Source organism: Zonotrichia leucophrys, chromosome 14 (assembly GCF_028769735.1).
Source record: "Zonotrichia leucophrys gambelii isolate GWCS_2022_RI chromosome 14, RI_Zleu_2.0, whole genome shotgun sequence".
NCBI classification, from domain to species: Eukaryota; Metazoa; Chordata; class Aves; order Passeriformes; family Passerellidae; genus Zonotrichia; species Zonotrichia leucophrys.
Window position 1 is genome coordinate 1,352,540 of NC_088184.1, and position 13,924 is coordinate 1,366,463.

The 13,924-nt window shown below is 56.0% G+C and overlaps 1 protein-coding gene across 4 annotated transcripts in view; it reads right to left on the reverse strand.

Annotated features, from left to right (window-relative positions):
• The window catches only part of CAPN15 (calpain 15), a 57,953-nt gene extending 45,899 nt beyond the window's left edge, over window positions 1–12,054 (reverse strand). For 2 of the 4 annotated variants that reach the window (XM_064725761.1, XM_064725755.1), the window contains exons 1-3: window positions 11,937–12,054; window positions 6,429–6,809; window positions 6,170–6,337 (exon numbers count right to left, since the gene is read on the reverse strand). The gene's annotated coding sequence lies outside the window, so the exon portion shown is untranslated. Of the gene's footprint in view, window positions 1–3,560; window positions 3,602–6,169; window positions 6,341–6,428; window positions 6,810–11,936 lie in introns of all 4 variants that reach the window. The other 2 variants (XM_064725758.1, XM_064725759.1) reach the window with 2 other exon arrangements.
• Window positions 12,055–13,924: the final 1,870 nt, after the last annotated feature.

The following is a 13,924-nucleotide window of genomic DNA, read 5'->3' on the forward strand; positions in this document are numbered from 1 at the left end:
TGCAGGAGATTGAAGGTGAAGTACCAGCCCTTCTCCTCCCTCTGCTGTGGGAGCTCCTCTGCCTGGGGCTGACTGAGATCCACAGAATGTCCTGAGTTGCAAGGGACCCAAAAGGATCCTAAGTCCAACTCCTGGCTCTGCACCAGGACTCCTCAACAATCCCACCTGTGCCTGCGAGCATTGTCCAAACACTCCTGGAGCTCTGGCAGCCTGGGGCCATGACCATTCCCTGGGGATCCAGATGTGCTGGGAGCTGGTACCACCATCACCAGCCAAGGAGGAGCTCTCTGCCTTCAGCCCCCTGTCAGCTGCTGCTGGCAGGGAGAAGCCAGGGCTCCTGAAGAGCTCGCACTGTCCAGTGCCCACACACAGCCCTGGAGGAGCAGCCTCCTCCCTGGGGACTGCAGGATGTGACTCACACCCTTCAACACCAAGGACAGCTGGAGGAGCTGGGGCTGCAGGGGGGAATCCAGCTGGAGGAGAGCACTTCAGACATCCTGGAGGAATGGGCAAGCCTTGGCCTCCCACCAGGGCTGCCTCCATGCACAGCACATCTGCCCTGAAGGAGGCACATGCCCAGGGAGGCCAGGGCAAGCAGGGAATGGTGTGCAGGGCTGGAAGGTGCACAGCACGGGATGTGGCAGCCTAAGGAGGTTATAAAGTGCCAGAGCAGGTTGGGATAGCTAAGAATGCAGATGGGGGTGTCTGATGGTGTTCTGCTAGCCAAGGAAGCAAAAGGAGCTCAAGCATTTGTGTGATCCAGCCAGCCCCCAGCTCCAGGCAGAGTGGCAGGGCCTGAGGATGTGCAAAACCAGGCACCAGCAGCAAAAACAGCATGGCTGGAATTCACCAGGCTGAGATGACCCTGAGAAAAGCAGCAACCCCAGGAGAGGAAGTGAAAAATCCTCTCTTTTTCCACAAGGCAGCAGGGGAAGAACAAACAAGCAACAAGACACCCACGTCAGGCAGACACAGCACTGAAACCCAAGCTGCAAACACCAACCCAACGAGAGCTCCAGGGCTCAAGTGCAGCAGGAGAGCTGGAACACTCTGTGCTGAGCAGGTGTCCTGCACACAGCTGGGGACAAGACAAAGTTTTGCTGTTCTTTCTCCCTGCCCTCATCTGCCAAGCCAGCCCAAGTGCTGCAGTCTTGGCAGGAAATGAAGGTGTCAGCAAGTTCCAATTCCTTGCAAAGCTTCTACCAGGGAGGGGTGGGAAGGCAGCTCAAGGACAGACTGAGGCAGGGGTACAGCTGGAGGGATGGGACAGTGGTTGGCACGTTCAGCTGGGATGGAGGAGCTTTTCCAGCCCTTGTCCTCCACACAGAGCTCCCCAGGATTCTCTGACTCAGAAAGCTCTGCCCTACCTGCCAGGGCCAAGGAGCCTTGAGGTGTGCAAGGCATGAGGATGACAGGCAGTTTGTAAACACTGCAGATGGGAGGACACAGAAAAGGGAGAGAAGGGTGAAACTCACCCACCCAAATGTTTGTTCTGGGGCAGAGGGCAGAGAGTCAGATATTGTGGCCTTGCAGGAAACTGAGGGGACAGGAAGCTTTAAGTGAGCTGTTTTGCAGGTCTTGGTGAGAAATAAGACCAGTACATCACTTGCAGAGATATCCTTAGCTGAAGTGAACTGTCTGGAAGCAGATTTCCAGATGGGCTATTAATGCGGTAACAAGATAATTGAACCTGGAGTCCCAGACCAGCACAGAACAGGATCTCACACTCCATGCCACAAAGTCCAGAACAGCAGCACAGGTCTCTGGCCACAGACACCAACATGCAAAGGGTCCTTAGCTTCTTTCAGCTGCTCTGAAACTGGTTCTGGCCCAATTTCAGCCCAGAAGAAACTCATACACAGCAGCTGAATTGGGCTAAGCTGCATTTAATGCACAGCACTGACTCTGTAAGTGTGCAGGCAGAGGAAGAGGTGTCTGAAGTGTGAAGTGAAAGACTGATAGGAAAAGCAGATGTATTGCAGAGCCAGCTTGGCCACACAGCAACTACCATGCAAGTCTGAACAAAGTTTCCTCTCCTCCCTTGCACTGTACACTGTAAAGCAGTGACAGATAATCCAGGGAGCTCCTGGAAATCTATCCCGGTCACTTTGAGAGAGGGGATTACACAGATCTGAAAGGGCAATCAGCATCTTAATCACAAGCTGGAGGGAGAAAAAGAGGAGAAGCAGGAAGGATTTTTCAAAATAAGGGTTAACTTCAAACCTCATCTCCACTGACAACTGCGAAGCAGTTTCTGAACAGCGTGAAAATGGCAACAAGGGCGCTGCTGCAGAAGGGTCTGAGTGCACACACGTTTAAGAAAACCCACACAACGAAATCCCTCCAAGCCCAGGGCTCTATTAAGTCAATTAACACTGCTCCATTGAAGTGCAGCGAGCCGCGTGTGTCCCGCAATTCGCGGCCAATTGTGGGGACTCCGGAGCTCAGCACGGCGTGGGTGGGCTGGCAGGGCCCTCCCTGCACCAGCAGCGAGGAAAAGCCACAGGGACACTCACAGGGGAAGGAACAAAACAACACAAGGCACAGCATCCAATCCCGGGAAGCTTTAGCAGCAGATCTCATTTCCAGATCTTTTCCTCCCCGTGTTTATAATCCTCGCAGCAGAGTTCTGCCATCCTACTCAGCTCGCAGGCTGCCCCAGCTACAAAAGATGTCAGGCTGAAAAATCACCTCGACAGACTGCCTGCTGAGACCAGTTGCATTATAAAAACAGGAAGCTCTTGCCTGCCTGCTCCCAATATGCTGAGGATTGAATGGGAAGGAGCATACGCAGGGATGCTTTGCAAGAAGAGCACACACATGGGACTCTTGCCAGGAAAAATGCATCTTGAGTAACACATGTGCTCTTAGTTTCCTCTTTTTTCTGAAAGGTTTAACTACACTCTGAGCTACCCAGCAGCAATAAACCACTTTTTTCCCCTCTTTCTCACTTATAGCAGAGTGTTGCTTGGTAAACAGCAGATCTTCCTGTCTGAGGCTGTGCCAGCCTGTGCTGAACAGAACTGTTGTTATTGCACATTCACAGCTAGAGATAAACATGAATAAGAGCCACGAGTAAGAGCCAGGCACTGGTTCTTCAATACACTGCTTTATCAGCTTCACCTTGATTCAAATGTTTCTGACATCTCTCCCTCCTGAAGGGGCAAGGTGGCACAAGTAGCAAGGACAAACATTAAAAAAGAAAAGACAGAAATGACAGCAGCACACAAAGTGCTCTTCTGTGCTCGCTAACATTCACAAACTGTGCAGCTCACAGCTCCACCTGCACTTGAAACACTCAAAAGCACAACAAGGAAACAAATGGGCCCAGCCAACCCAAGCTGCCCAAATGGGAAAACAAAACAGCCTTCAGCACATTTCTCAGGACAAATCTCCAACCAGAGCCACAACTGCTGCAGGACATAAAGGTTACAGAGAACCAGGGAAGGAAAAAATGTGCAAGTCATCATCTCATCTGCAAGCTAACACTCTGCAATGACACAGGCACAGCAAACCAACCCAGGAAAAGTGGACACTGGAAGCTGAGGAGGGTTTCTAACCTTTCCAAGAGCAGACCTCTGGACCAGCTGCTCCAGAAGCACTGGGGAAAAAAGCACAACATGAGTTCCAATAATTAGTTCCTGGACAAGTTCATGACCTGCATGAGATGACTGCCCATCTTCAGCGGCATGGAACTGGACTTGATGACCCATGAAGTTCCTTCCCCCCATCACTCAGCAACCCAAATTCATAGAGGCCCAGACACAGCACAGACACAAGGTCATTCCCAAAAGGACAGCAGGGATTGTATCTTCAGCTCATGCTAAGTTGACAGATAAGCAGATGAAGGGCTGGCCACTGCAGAAGGGAGGGGAAGAGAACTGCAGCAAGAAACAGTCTCAGAGCCAGAGAAAACTCAGGGCACAGACTTGGAAAGCAAAGCCTGAGAGGTGGAGATGTCCCCTGAGCACACTGTCCCCAGACACTCCAGTCACAGCTGTAATTCTACCACAGATTACACAGACAGTAAATATATCATTTGCCCAAGACACATCCAGTTGCATCCCTCCCTAGAGATAGCTCCAGTCCACACTGCAGTGCCCAAGCCACACAGGCAGCAGCACCTGGCTGTCTCCTTCTGCCATTCTAATGCAGTTTGGCCTTCCCTGGCTTTCATCAGGCACCACGTCCCAATTTCCATCCAACTGGCCTAGATTTAAGCCAACACATCTCTAGCTGTGCCTCAGGCAAGCGCAGAGGTGGAAGAAGCCTGTCAGACAATGGTGCCATTTGGCATTTCCATCACAAACAACCAAGAGATAAAAGCACAATAATTGCTGAGAGCTGCACAAGAGGCCCCTGCCTTCCCCAGGAGCACAGGGAACTGGGAGAGAAGAGGAAGGTGGGACAGACTCAGAGGGCAGAGAGGAAGTTCCTCATCTAGAATCAGAATCACACAATGGTTTGGGTTGGAGGGAACTTTAAATCCCACCTCCTGCCACCTTCCACTATCCCAGGCTGCTTCAAGTTCCATCCAACCTGGCTTTGAACACTTCCAGGAACGGAGCAGCCACAGCTTCTCTGAGCAGCAGGGAAGCACAGCTCAGCACAATCATTTAATAAGAGAGCACCACATTACTGCTCACCACCTCTTCACCTCCAGATGACACCTGAAAAACACATCAATCCTTCTGCACACTCATGTGGCAGCCATGCCATTGCTTCTGTTAGGAGATTATCCTGTATTGAAATTACAGGTGTGGAGTAACACCTGGCACAAGGAAGTGATACAAACAAAACAGTGCCTGAGATCACCACAACCTCCCTTCTCCTCACCAGAGTAGCTCTGCTGGCTCACTGTCTCCATCAAAGTGGCTCCTCTTCAGCTACACCAGTGCAGCTGGAATTGTAGGATGTGTTCAATTACACACACTTTAAGCAGTATTTTCTGGGAACAGTCATTTGAACAAACACAATGGTCACATGAGGAAAAGGCTGTACTCTGAGAGGGCTGAAACACAATGCAGATGGTTTGAGTAATGGTGGAGCAAAGCCAGGCAGCCATGTGAGGTACCTCCAGCATGAGGAGGGAGCTGAGCTTTAACCAAGGGCTTCAACCAAGGGCTGCTGGCTGCATCCTGAACCAAAAGGGCAGATGGAGAGCAGCTCATGTTACTGGAGCCACTCCCACATGCCTTGCAAGGCACATCCACAGGCCTGAGCCTTGTGTGGTGCTGCAGACCCCCAGGCTCCCTCCAGCAGGCTCTGCTTGCTGAGACATGGCAATGTCAGGAGCTTTTGGAAGCCATTCCAAGGCTGCATCAAAACAGATCCCAGAGCAGGAGCACCACCTCATCCCTCTCAGCCAAGAGAAGGAGCCGTGGTGGAGATGTGACCAACACCTGCCTGGTGACAGTCACCAGCCAAACACCAGAGTGCTCATGGCCCAGCTTCACTGACCAAAGCCATGAGAGGTTCCTGCAGACCTTCTGCTGTGGCTGGGCATCAACAACACATACAGATTCCAGCTAGTCCATAACAACCAGCCAGGCCAGACCACACAGCAAGCACCAGTGATTCATCCAAAGCCCCAGCCTGGATGAGGCCACGTCAACCTGGATCATCTGAATCCAAGGAAACACCATCACACACTGCAGATGCATCCTGATGGTCCAAGCTCAGACTGGCTTCCCAGCACCTTGTCCTGCCTCCAGGCTCTGAATTCCCAGCCACACAAGGCACAAGAGTCACCTCTCTGTCCCTGGGCTGGGAACTGCCACAGCTCTGTGCTTACTGCAGGCAAACCCATGCAGAGTTTCTTCATTTATTGCCCTGCCCTTGCACTGCCTCAAACACACCCTGGCACAGCCACGTGATTGCAGGTGCTAGAAGACCCCACAATTTCTCTTCCACTTTCACAGTTCCTTCTTCACCATGAGGAAACCAGAGGACATTGATATTCCCACCATTTAAGCACATAGCCTTTGCACAGCCAGCACAGAAACACTCAGAGGAGGAATTCAAACAAGGAAGAAAGACAAGAACGAGAGGCATGAGAGACACGAAGCAGGGTAACTGTGCTCACAACCAGAGGAGAGAAGGTCTCCTTCCTTCCTTGCAGCCCCTCCCAGCCCAGCCCAGTGCCAGCTGAGTCAGAAAAGCCTCTCACCCAACACGATTCCTGCTTGGCAGGGGCAGTGCTGGTCGCTGGAGGGTCAGCCTGGTGTCCTGCTGCTGGCACCCACTGAGAGGCCTGGCTGGAGGAGCATGCTAGAAGGTCCCTGCACCGAGCACTGGGAGCACACCAAGCCTGGCAGGAGCAGCTGCTGTCCCCAAGCTGCTGGACAGAGAGTGAAAAAAGGCATGTAAGAATAGATGACTGCTGAGACTCCACACCCGTCAGCATGGCACCAGCAGAGACAACCAACCTCACATTTTTGGTCCCTCAATCAGCATCCCCTTGAACTCCAGCTTGCAGAGCTTCCCAGGACATCCAGCTGGAGCTTGGTCCCCCCTGGAGAGAGCTTTTGGGTCAGCTCAGACTCTTCACTCGTGCTCTCAGAACTCTTGGCTGTGACTTTACAGTTCCGTGCCCACCACTGGCCTCCCTCCCTGCCGGCGGCTGCTGCTCAGCATCCTGGTGGGAGCTGTCATCAGAGCAGGGATGGCACACCTCAGGAGCACAGCAGGATGGGGCACAGCAGGATCACGTGCAGGAGGACTCTGGACAGCTCTCCACAATTAGCAACAGGGCAGGATCTCCCGAGGGGCCGGACGGGAACGCAGCGATGTCTGGCGGGGCACGCTGCCTGAATGTTCAAATACAGAAACAGATGTTAATTACTCTGCATAGCCAGGACATCATTACCAGCTACATCTCCTGGAGATTCTCAAGTACAAATTCCTCTGATTATGGCAAACATGCCCATCCCACCCCCAGAAGCCATGACGTTTGATAGTTGCCTCGGCAAAGCTCCCTCCTCTGAGATATTTCCCCTTCCTCCTTCATCCTCTGTGCTCTCAAAACAACCTGTTTCTGTGAAATTCCTGCTTTGGGGAAGTGCTGTCTCCTTTGGGACAGGCTTTTAGCAGATGGAGGCAACAAGAACCCTTGTCCCTAAGTGTCTGGCTCTCCAGCACACTCTCACTTCCTCTATTTTAGGCTGGGGAGGGAGGACAGAAATAAGGATTCAGCTGGCACCATGTGATCAGTGAGCCTCTTCAGCAGCATGGCAGAGCAAGGGACCCCATTGTGCCCCCTCACCTTGCTCACCATCCCCACAGCCACACCATCAGATGCAGTGTGATACCCCTGGGGAAGGTGATGGTGAATTCACAAAGAGCTTTTCTCTTCCAGCACTGACAATTCCAGGCAGTGGGGAGAAGGTGCCCTGTGCTGAACACCTGGACAGGTGCTGCTGAGGGAGGGTGTACAGAATGGGCCAGGAACACCACTCAGGAGCAGTAATGAGTAAATAAGGGATTGATTCAGGAACCCTTCAGGCTCAAAAGGACCACCCTGATCCTTTTAGCCCAAGGGTCTGTGCAGCTGCACAGGGAATTCCAGGCCCACGGCCCCTCCAAGGCACTTCACTGCACGAAAGGCAGGAGATCCAGGAGAGCTAACGAGGCAGGGAGACCAACACCAGCAGCCAGAGCATCCCCAAGTGCCACATCACATCAGTATCCCTGCACATTGCAGGGGATAGGAAGGGAAAGCACTCAGCACCCAGCAGCTCAGCACAGACCTGCTGGCCAGGGCTGGAATTCCAAGGACTTCCCGAGCTCTGCCTGCTGGCCTGAGTCTGCAGGAAGCGGACAAGGGGCAAGCTGGAGAGCAAGACCTTGATCACACCAGTGCTGCAGCCTCTGTGGATTGAGCACAGAGCTCAGCACACAAAGACCCTGGTGCTGTGCTCCCACTTCCACAGACCAGCACAAACACAGGGGATTTGCTGCCAGCAAAGCTGTCCATGAGCAACTTTCTCTTTTTGTTACAGGAGCAGAAGGACACAAGTTGGGAAGCTGCCTGTGATATCCTCAGTAAACTGAAATCACCTGGGCTGGGACTGAAGGGGAAACTTTGGTGCCACTGGAAGCATCACATTAGAAATGGAGCTGGGCAGCATCACTGGAGGAGGACAACAGCTTTTTGTAAGGTCTTGGTCTCTATTTCACCAAATTGAGAATGCACTGATAACCCTGAGGTTATCAGGGCTGCTCACGCAGGGCTGGGGCAGGACAGCAGCTCTGTCCCTGACACTGTGTCACTGCCACCATCCCTGGTGCTGAGCCTGCTCAGGCCCACAGCATTTCCTACAAAAGGGGCTGCACTGCAGGAACAGAAAAGCTCTTTCTTTTTTTATGAACACTCATTAGAGTTCACACCGTTGGCAAAGTGTGGAGGCACGCATTTGTGGAGGAACAGAGATATGGTTCCAACACTGGTTTTAATGTGCAAGCCTAAAGACTCGGCTTCAGTTTTTAGAAATCAAACTTGATCATCTCAAGCTGGCAAAAATAGCCCCATGTTCCCTTGAGTTATTTTCTTTTCAAATAGGCAGGGTACAGCACAATAGGAAATATCAGCAGTTATGTATTCAACCTCCAGAAACCCAACGGGCCAATTCCAGCAACCCACGGCAGCTTTCCAATCCTCCCTGATCTATTTGCTGGAGTTAGTCTGAAAAGCAGGCTGCCCCCGAGCCATTCAGCAAACTCCACGTCCCGCTAATTACATCAATATAAATGTATTATCTTGGCTGTCAAACATGGGCTGCCTCAACAGGACAAGGCTCTGCCATGGAAATGCAGGAAAACAATTGCTCTTTCTGCTGGTGACACATTTCTCTGGATCCTATTTCCTTGCCAGGGCTCCCCCTTCTCCCTTCTGCCCAGGCACCAGGGCACCAGCGTTCTTTTCTTCCAGAGCAAGAGGAAATGGCACACAAAAACCTCCTCATCCTTTGAGCAACTGAACACCAAATAATTTTGGGAACACCACCAGCATTTCTTTCCTCTCAGCCAACCTGAGAGCTGCCAGCACACAGGGAAGGGAGCTGTGAGGGCAAGAGTTAAATGTTTCTCGTGAGCAGGCAGCAGCTCTTCAGCCTCTCTTGGCTTCCTCAGCTGCCATTGCTAAACGCAAGGCAAGTGTCAACACTCCAAACAGCAAATGTGACAGAAATTGGGAGCAGCCTGCTCCTCCCTGCCCAGCCTGGTGACTGTGGCCTGGAGAGCAGGGAGCCTCTCAGGAAGGCTCCAACAGCAGGCAGCAAGGCTGAGGTGAGCACAGGCAGATGCAGAGGAGCAGGGAGGCAGCTCGCTTCGCTCCAGAGTGGGATTATGACGGAAAATGAGGAGGAAGCCACTGACTCACCTGTCCCACCCGCATAAGCAGCTCTCCCACCCAAGGCTGCGCTGAGTGTGACCTTGATCAGAGCCCCAAGTTCCAGCAAAACAGGGGCTCACAAGGTTCTCCCCAGCTCAGGGCACTGGGAGAGAGCCGTGGTGGCAGGACACTGGGCTGACACACACTGCCCAAATCTGCCTCCTCTGACCACAGGCAGCCACAGTCCCTCACTCCAGCTTCCCTCTGCTTCACAAAAATCCTCACTTGGAGAAATGCCACAGGGTCTGGTCCTTCCCAGATCCCTCTGTTCACAGGAAGGGTCAGAACAAAGCCAGAAAAAAACAAGCCTGGATTCAGATGAAGTGGGAAGATGGGAGGAAAACAGCATTTCTCCACCTAGGAGCAGATGATGTTTCCAGCAGCGGGGATCAGCACGACCATGGGCAAACGACACAGTCTGAGTCTCTCTCTGGATCTCACGTGCAACCAGCACAAACCTGCAAAGCTCTCCAAAACCTCTGGGACAGAAGAGAGCAGAGTGTTTTCCACGAGTTAAAGCCAACTGCTCTCAGCTGGCTGAGGGAACACCAGGGCCGTGGCCACTTCCCTCTGCAAAGGCAGCAGAATTCCAAGCACAGATAAAGGGTGCCAGAGCAAAGATAAGGGGGGAGCAAGCAGGAGAGTGAGGGGTGCAGTGCATCTGCTGAGGACATCCAGGCTCCTCTGTGGGGTCACCCAGCCCTTCCGCCACCACGAGACAGCTCCAAGTCTGGGCACGCCGCCTGACCTTTTTTACGTGCAACTTTAGCACTTTTGGGTTGTTTTCCAAGATTTATTCCGATGCAGGAGACACCGTGCCTGGCCCACGCCTCCAGTTCCCTTATGCACCAAGTCATCAGGCTGGAGGAGGCTGCTCTCCCTCCTGCCAAAGCAATTGGGCTCAGCAAAGCCAGCCACTCACATCAGGCCTTCAAAGGGCTCTCCAGCCATTCCACCCCTCCCGGGAAGGGAGCAATGCTGGGTCTTGCCTTCTGCCTCCAACTCCTAAAGCCTTGGATGCAAACAGAAGCTGATGCAACTCGAAATGAGTTAATATCCCCACACACATAAAATCAGGGTAATTTGAATCATGCCTTGCACAGGTTATGCTCAGACAGCTCAGCCCTGCTCTGGTGCACTCAGGGGCACGAGCCAGACTGTTCAGCAGGATCTCAAAAAATGGCCAGACAAAAGCCACCAGCAGGCTCTCAGAGTCACAGGCAGCCAGTCTGTCACTGCAGGTGTGCTCCAGTTTAGGGAAGAGCACAGCCCTGAAGCACAAGTCCCAGGTGACAACGTGCAAAGCGTGGCAAGATCTCTGCATTCAGAGCCAGTCTGGGATATGCACCCCTCACCTCCACCTTGGCTCTCTCCAAACACATCTCCCAGTCTCCCTCAGCTCTTGACCCACCCACAGCAGTGCAGCAGTGTCCTGCACCAGTGCCCCAGGCCACGTGCATGGAGCAATTCCCACAAAACCTTCTGTCCGACCATGGGAACCCACCCAGACGCATCCCAGGCCTGCGGGCCTATGGAGAGCCAAGCTCCACTGAGATTCCCAGCTTGGAGGAAACAGTCTGACATTTCAAACACAACGTTCACATTATCCCATCTCCTCTAACAGGCTCACGGATGATCACCCTGAACAGTGGTTTCCTGGTTCTTGAGGGGATGCACCCCAGGAGCAGGGAAAGGAGAGAGATCAGTAAATGGAGAGGCTGGCAAGTACAGAGCTTTTTCCATCCTCTAAGGCTCCTGCATCCAGGATCTGGAGGCTGAGATGCTTCATCTGCAGCTGAGCTGACATGCAGCAAAATCCAGGGGTCTTAATGAGACACTGGGACCCAACAGCCTTAGGAGGCTCAAGACCCAAGGATAACAGCCAGACAACTGATTCTAAAGGGCGAACTCGCAGAGGCAAGAGAAACTCTGCATAAAGCCCTGCTCAGCCCCAGCACGGGTGTCTGAGCTGGAGGTGAGAGTGAAGAACTGCAGGACAGGCAGCCCGGGGCGCTGGGGGCTCTGCCGTGCTCCAGCCCGGGGCCGGCGCTCGGCGGTGCCCCAGGCGGGGCTGCCGTGCCCGCGGCAGGACCGGGAGCTGCGGGGCGCAGGCAGGGCAGGCACTGCAGCCTGAGGCGGCCAGTCACGGAGCCGCCCCGTGCCCCCCGGCTGCTGCACGACCCTCAAGCCCGTTAAAACCCCTCCGGCCGTGCGGCCGGGCCGGGGGCGAGCGGGGCCCCCGCAGCCCCCGGGTCTCCCCACAGCCTCGGGCAAGGCGCCCCGGCCGCCGCACAGCCCCGAGCCGGGACCCCGGCACCGCCCGCCCCCCCGGGCCGCCCCGGCCTCCGGCCCCCGCGCGGGCCCACCGGCAACAGGTGGTGCGGGGCGGCCCGGGGGCGGCGGGGCCCAGCCGGCGCCTCCGGCCGGGAGAGCCCCGGGCGACCCCCGGCGCGGGCGGGAGCCGCGGCCCGCGGGGCTGCGGCGGGAGGCCCCGGGCGGCCGGCCCGTCCCCGCTCCCTTCCCCCGCGCCCCCGTCGCCGCTCACCTGGGGGTGGAGGCGCCGCGCTGCCGCTCCGTCCCCCCGGCCCCGCGCGTTCCCCCGGGCGGAGCAGCTCGCACCCGCTCCGGCCGCCCCGCCGGCCCTTCCTCCCGCCCGCCCGAGCCCCGCGCCCGCCCTACGCCGCCGCCGTGGCGCAGCGCCCCGTCCCGGCCGCGGGCGTGCGGCGCGGAGACAGCGCAGGGACCGTCGTGAATAGCGCGGCGGGACTACGAGCCCCGAGGGGCGCCGCGCGCAGGAAGCGGAAAGCGGAGGCCGACCGGGGCACCGGGAGCGGCGGTTCGGGGCCGGGGCAGGCCCGGCGGAGCCCCGGGCAGCGGCGGTGGCTCGGACCCGAGGGAGCGGCGAGCTCCGGGCGCGCGGAGGGCGCGGGCCGCAGCGGCCGGTGAGGGGCAACCGGCGCTGTGCGGTGGGCGAGGACTACGACTCCCAGCGTGCCTTGCGGCCCGTCGGAGAGCGCCGACCCCCGGCCGGGGGTCGCAGCGCAGGCGGCGCTGGCCTCGGGGGCGGTGGGACCTGCCCGGGGTGAGGGTCCCGGAGGGGCCCGGGGGGTCTTGGCGTGCTCGGGGGATCCCGTGGCTCCGTTCGTCCGGGGCCGCGGCTTGGGAAAGGCGGCTGCGTGGCCCTGAGCCCTCACACGGAGGCTCCGTGCGCCCCTGAGCGTTCCCGGCGCTCCCCTGAAGGCGCCGCCGTGAGGGGATGGAGGATCCGGGCGTTCCCTGTGCGGAGCAGAGCCCGCGGCTGAGCCAACCTGGGCAGACGCCGCTCGTAATTACAGCTTTAATGACCTGGCGGCACATGAAGCGCAGGTGGGGCCGCAGGGATGTGCTCGGCGCTGCGGGCGATGTGCAGCCCGGCTCGGCGTGGGACGGGAGCGGAGCGGGGCCGGGCCGGGGCCTGCACCCACCCGGCCTCGCAGTCCCGACCCGCGTCCCGAGCCAAACCAAGGCCAGACTCGCCGGGCTAAGAAGCGCCTTCACACCCTCCCACCCCACAGAGATAAGAGACGGCAGCAGTTCGACTCTCCGTGCTGGGCTGCTCCTTCCCGGAGCCATGAGGGAAAACAGAGAGAGGGCCCCAGATGGGACCCAGCCCAGCTGGTCCGGCACACCCTGATGGAAGTCGGTGGTCGTTGTTCCAGCAAAAGCAGCATCATTTAAGCCACCAGTCTTGGAAGGCGATCACTGCCTGCTGAGTGAAACATGACAGTTGCTAAAGAGTGAGGAGAATATTCTCTTCAGGCTGTTGGACCCTCCCCAAAGGGCACCTCAGGCTTTCTCTGTGGGGTGCTGAAATGGCAAATGTTCATGAAACCTTCTGTAGCACAATGCAGGGACCAAAAGCTGATGAAGAGCTTGGGCTTCCCTTCATCTCTCTGTAAAATGTGACTGCTTGTCATATCAACACATTTATTTGCAGACACAGTTCTGCTGCTGTTCTTTGGGGTGGCCCAGGGGAGGAGCAGCCCCATGCTGCCCTCACTCACAGATGGGATTCCTGGTCTGGGGAAACAGAGGGCTTGGTGCTCCAGCAGTGCCTGAGGAAAGCACAAAGCAGCTATCCCCAAAATCACAGGATCGTGGAATATCCCAAGCTGGAAGGGACCCACCAGGATCATCAAGTCCAACGAGCCCCTGCAGCTCCTGTGGGCTTCAGCATCCTCACAGCACAGAGCCCAGCCCTGGCATGACAGGGAGTTCCTGGGCTGGAATTATGTCACCAGCCTGGCCATCTTTATTTGGAGAATAAATGTGTGAAGCAAACTTGGCCCAGTTAGAAAGTGATTTCAAAAAGTGGATGTTTTCAGTGTGTTCAGTTAGGAATTACAATCGTGGGAAGCCTTGGGTTGGAAGACTTGCTCATTCCATCCCACCCCTGCATGGACAGGGCCCTCCCACTGCCCTGCTCCCAGCCTGCCACTGGCCTTGGGCACTGCCAGGGATCCAGGCTGGGCACCCTGTGCCAGGGCCTGCCCA